Source organism: Perognathus longimembris, chromosome 14 (assembly GCF_023159225.1).
Source record: "Perognathus longimembris pacificus isolate PPM17 chromosome 14, ASM2315922v1, whole genome shotgun sequence".
NCBI lineage: Eukaryota > Metazoa > Chordata > Mammalia > Rodentia > Heteromyidae > Perognathus > Perognathus longimembris.
The window spans coordinates 46,454,738-46,460,737 of NC_063174.1; the positions used below are offsets into that span (position 1 = coordinate 46,454,738).

General features: G+C 43.0%; 1 protein-coding gene across 1 annotated transcript in view; it reads right to left on the reverse strand.

Moving 5' to 3' along the window:
* Cep128 (centrosomal protein 128) overlaps positions 1-3,189 on the reverse strand; it is a 273,808-nt gene extending 270,619 nt beyond the window's left edge. Inside the window, exons 1-2 of the mRNA XM_048362214.1 lie at positions 3,001-3,189; positions 1,130-1,281 (exon numbers count right to left, since the gene is read on the reverse strand). The gene's annotated coding sequence lies outside the window, so the exon portion shown is untranslated. The remainder of the gene's footprint in view (positions 1-1,129; positions 1,282-3,000) is intronic.
* Positions 3,190-6,000: the final 2,811 nt, after the last annotated feature.

Consider the following 6,000-nt stretch of genomic DNA (forward strand, 5'->3'; position numbering starts at 1 on the left):
TCATTCATATTTCTAATGCTAGAATGGATTTCACATTCAATTGAATTTTTTTCTTGGAAAGATTATAAAATAATGATGAACATTTCCTTGAGCACAGAAAGGTGTTTTCCTAATTGTCTTTAAAATTTGTCACTGGGTTTCAAATTGTACTATTGAATGCATATCACTCATGAACCATTCTCAATTTGTTTTCCAAAGCAGAATTTGATTGCACAGGTGATATCAGTACATTTTCAAATAGTGCTTTAATTTTTAAATTTGTTCCAAATGAGCGTTTTCTCCTGTCTATAATCTATAAAATGGACTATCACTTAAATTAATAATCATAGTTCTGAATGTCACATTTCATCCTCAAGAGTCTAATTCAGGCTTACTTTTAATTCACCTATCCATTTATTCATTCACAACTGCCATCTATTCCTTCACTGATTCAGGAGAACCTGTTTCATAATGAGCCCTATGCACAGGAGAGATTCTAAATGGTCATCAGTTAAGTAGATTATTGTAAACCCAAAATATACATCTCCCAAATGAGCCAAACATCAGCAATACTATGCTAGGGTCATCTTACAGCACCCAGGCCAGAGTTCAAGCCCCACAACTGACAATAATAAACCTTTAAACATTTAAAGAAATGAATACTAGTAAAGAATGCTGCACTGTTTATCTAAAAATGCTGAGTATAAATCATATTCCTTTAGAGAACAATTATGGACCACCTTGTAGTGGAAAGGTCTGGCATTTGGCATCAGATCTGGAACTAAGACACTCTTTTTGGCTGCAGAATCTCAAGCGAACCAAATTGCCTATCTGAGCCTCAACTGCTTGTCTTGCAAAGTAAAGATAAGCATTAAAAAACTGAATTATATATAATGCCGGCCGAAGGTGCCTAATGCAGTGCCTGAGATAAAATAGGTTTTCAAAGGCTTGGCTAAGAGAAACACTGCTAACACTGTAAGCATATAACCACTTATCTGAATTTTTCTAACATTAAGTACACAATCATTATTTTTACGCTACATATTAGAAATCAGCTTCTTGCTCAAAGATAGACAGAGTCCCTCTCCCCTGTAAGTATGAAACAAAACAGTTATCTCAAAAAAGAAACTCAGGGAGAACGTATACTTACAAAGCACACCCCCAAAACTCCGTGTAGCTCTCCTCTGAACTCAGTGCTCTTCTTAGGCACATATGTCTTTCTCCTATCATTTCTTCATTAGGTTCAGGGCAAAAGGTCTAGTAAAGAAGATGTTTGCTTGTCCCTACTCTTTCCCCAAACACCTACAGATAAATGAAACAAGGGGGTAAAACAGCTTTTTTGAAATTTAGAAATATAAAACTTAGCTCACCACCGGTCTTAGGCTGGCTTAGTGAGAGAAAGCATGCCTTTTATGTGTAAGGCACTGGGTTCAATCCCTAGCACTTCCCCCACCAAAAAAAAAAAAAAAATTTAGCTCACTTTTGCTATATACAGATTAAAGCCTATCACAGATCACAGAAATGCTTCTAGTTTTGCCCAAAAGCCAAGTGACCTCATCGGAATGCTTGACTTCCCAGTGTCTGGTACCCAGCCAGCATATTCCTTACCAATATCTTTTGCCGGTGCCTAGTCACCCCTTGAGCTTGCTGCAATGTGAATTATGCCTCAACTCTACTTAAATATAATGTCTCTGTGCATGTCTATCTGTTGGTAAACTCAATTAATGTTATCTCCAAATGTAACTGCATTTCCACGCCACTCCAAGCCTCTTTACGAACATATAAACTACACGGTTCTTTCCACCCTTAGAATTGAAAACAATAAATACTACTGGCTGTAGGAAAAAGCTGTGGGCTTAAATATTTTCAATTCTTTCTGGCGGTTTTTAAGTTTCTATAGGAGTTCGTAGACACTCATCCAAAAGAAACGTGGTTGTTGGTTAAAGATCTATGAGCCATTTCAACAAGGAAGGTATTCCGGGTAAGTCCATCAAAATCAACTGTCAAGACAGTTCAGAGTGACCACTGATTAACACAGTGGCAAAGAATACAAATCCTCAAATGATGGGTGTGGTACACACTTCTCCTTTCTAACAAAGCAGCCACCTTCAAACCACGAAATTATTCATAGGCATGATAAAATTTCTCTGTGCCAACTGTGAAAGTTTTCCTTTCCCTCTGTGCTGTCTGTGCAGAACAATCATCACTAAGTCACTTCTTGCTGTTTAGCTGGACAGTTCCGACTAAACCTAAGGCCAGATTTTGAAGACTCAGTACCATCTTTAAAAAAAAAAAAAGTCTCAGTAAGTTACACATTTACTACCTACAGGATACACTGGTGATACAGTGTACTGTATTTTTTCCACTGCCTTAAATGTTCATAAAGTTTAGGACAATTATTTCTGTTAGACAACCGTTCTGTGTAATGAAACAATAACAAGTAACAAACATAGGGCATTTTCTCTGTGCCAGATCGTTAAAATAAGACTTCGATCCATACGACACCATATAATCCTCTAGTTTTTACTGGATTTCTTCCTAAGAGACTAGGCCCATTAAACCAATAGTATTCGATGCCGGATCCTGTATTGGAAATAGTTCGATAAGAGGCTGAGGCTGTTGGCCGTAGCGTTGGCAACAGGTATGACCGCTTGGGAGGAACAGGTGGCAGCCAACAGCGCTCCCAGGAGGTGGGGGGGGGGCGGCAAGCTTTTTTGTAGCTAGGTGGAGAGGGACGATCCAGCCAGTACATGCTAGACGCTTCTGTGGAGGGGCTGCCAAATGCACTCACCCCAGACAGCGGAGGGGGACGGAGCCCTGACCATTCTCGCAGAGCCAGGACAGCCCTGGGGGTACCAGGACTGCAGGGTGGGGGGGGGTGGGGACGGGAAGGATCGCCAGCATCGCCCCCCACCTCCTCGCCACACACTTTGCCCACCCCGGCCCCCACTCCGCACTCGGCGCAGACCTGGGGTGTCCACCCCCCACCCCAAATCCTCCCTGTGTGAGATGGGGAAGTACCAGAGAAAGGGCTCCGGAGAGGTGGGGGCCGGCACCTGAGACTAAAGATGACTCCAGGTTCTTAATGCCGGATCATCGCCGAGGCCCCCACCCGGCTCCCGCGGCCACTGGTGACCCACAAGGTACAACTGACCAAAGGCTTCGGCGCAACCGACTCCCGCTCACCCCGGACTCGCAGCTATGGCAACTTGAACCTGCCGCCCAGCAGTGGCAAGGACACAAGACGCGCTGCTGTCGCTTGGCCCTCTGGGAGTTGTAGTCCATCTGTTCCCTTCTGGAGCCAGGAGGTAGCCAGACAGGGTGGCCAAGAGAAACTGCAAGTCCCAGGATGCCAGGCGGCAGGCCTTCAGCTGACTTTCACGGAAGACGCTAGATTAACTGGCTCCCTCCCTTGACCGCACCCTCTGGCTTTGACTCTAATTTTTTTTTAAAGGGCCAGTAGCCAATTCCAATTAGAAAGTGAATTATAAAATGCTGCCTTGGTCCTGACTGTAATTTTACTACTTGGGGAACACGGAAAGAAACTTCCAGCAGTGAAATTTTAAATCCCCTTAGTACCAGTGTCTTGTTCCAAAAGCCCACCACTAATTGTTACAACTGGGAGCACAGAAGATGAAGGAAATCCCTTAAACCTAAAGGCTTAAAATGTGAGACCATCAATGCATCACTTTTGCAACTGTCAGTCGAGAGTCTGTTTTAGAACATGAAATATTTTCCTGTCTGGAATGGAGATGTTAGTCATGAATTGATAACAAAAATCCATGAGCTTTAAAGAAAGATGAAATTCAAATTAGTCATATGGTTAGTCTTTCACTTCTCTGTAAGAAAGACAACAGCCTGACTGAAGCTCCTCAAAGCTAATATCAAGTTGCACGTTATCTCTGTGAGTTTCCCTGGTTACCTAGATCACTTTAAACCATGTAGGTTCCCCTGTCCTGACAATTAGGCTCTGTAAGGGTTCATTTCCCACTTGGTCTCTGATCTTAGCTCAAACAAAGGGACCTAAACTTTAATATCGCTTGTCTTTTCTCACCATTTTTTCTTCACTTCCCCTTTTCCCTTCACATCTCCCTTCCTCCCTCCTCACCTTCCCCTCTACTGCCATCTCTCTCCTTCCCTCCTTTTCTCACCCTCCCCCACTCCCCTGCCCTCTTTCTCTCATGAACAATCTGGAAATGCAAAAGAAACCTAAGGGCTGGGGATATGGCCTAGGGGCTAGAGTGCTTGCCTCCTATACATGAAGCCCTGGGTTTGATTCCCCAGCACCACATATACAGAAAACGGCCAGAAGTGGCCTGTGCTAGCCTTGTGCAAAAAGAAGCCAGGGAATAGTGCTCAGGCCCTGAGTCCAAGCCCCAGGACCCAGGACTGGCAAAAAAAAAAAAGAAACCTAAAATGTAGGGTGAGATCATGTTTCTAAGAGGAAATATTGTAAGTAAGACTCCTCAAGACCTCAGCCCTGCAGACTAGACCTAAGGGTAGAAATTTCTCACAAGCAATCTCACTATGAGTTCAAACTCCAAAGGATAATGCTGACTATCTCACTATGACAGCTTACTTTTCAGTCTGTTCAAAGGGTTTGCTACAGATACTAGACTAGTTTTTTGTTTGTTGCTTTTTGTCTGTGGTGGGGGCTTGACCGCTTGGTCTGGATGCTGTCCCTTCGCTCTTCAAGGCTAGGACTCTACCACTTGAGCCACAGCACTACTTCCGGTTCTGGTTTTCTGGTGGTTAATTGGAGATTAGGAGTCTCACAGACTTTCCTGCCTGGGCTGGCTTTGAACTGTGATCCTCAGATCTCAGCCTCTGGAGTAGCTAGGATTACAGGTGCGAGCTACCAGCATCCTGCACTTAGCTGTTTCTTGCCTGGCATTTCTACCTCCATTTGTCATTGTTCTAACCTTTTCATTCCACAGTCATTTTGTGATAAATCACCTTTGGTTCCAAGAAAGAAGGACATGACTGCTTAATAATATCTTTATGGCAGGGACTGAAATTACCCCAAAGGAAGAGCAGAAGCTTTCAGGACAGATCACCCCCAAATGAATACAATTATCTATGGTAGTTGGGTTGTACCTTGGAGCCCAAGGAAACTTCCCCTGGGAATAAGATTGCTTCCCCCAAAATGACAGAAACAACAACTTTTTGTGACCCAAAAGAACCAAAACTGAGATGATTACCAGCCAAACAACACCTGTAACTGGGACTCTAAATGGCATACCTTTGTCCCCTGTCCCTAATTCTTCCCCTATTTAAACCTAATACTCAGCTCTGTGCTCTGAAGATGGCCTAAAGTGCCATCTTGCCATGGTGTCATGCCATGCAGTCTCCTTTCTCTGCCATATTTCTTTCCCAGTAAATTTTCCCATCACTTTCACTATGTCTCTTATTTTACCTGAGTTACAGAGGGAGGAGGTGAAACACTACATCCATTGAGGTAGGTAACTTTTTACCTCTTGGTAACAATTACCACTCAAAACTAGTAGAGTCATTAAAATATTCAACACTTTTTTCTGGCCCATATTATGATGTAAAAGCTTTTTCCTATCTATTGGGAACATAAAACTAATTTTTCTGCCAAGCACCAGTGGCTCACACTTTTAATCCTAGCTACTCAGGAAGCTGAGATCTGAGGGTCTTCTTTCAAAGCCAGCTAGGGCTGGAAGGTCCATAAGACTCATCTCCAGTTAAGCACCAAAAATGTCAGAAGTAGAGCTGTGGCTCAAATGATAAAGTGCTAGCTTTGAACAAAAAAGCTTAAGGAAAGAGCCCAGAACAGGTACACACACACACACACACACACACACACACACACACACACACACACACACACACACCCCAGTTAATTTTTATAAAGACTCATAATCCACCTGACAGAGAGATCAAGACAGTTAGAAGACTGGGAGAAAAATGAAGGGGTAGCATTGTCAAAAAAGACATGTTACTCATTACATAACTGATGAAACAGTAATCCCTTTGTACATCATCCTTATAATAACA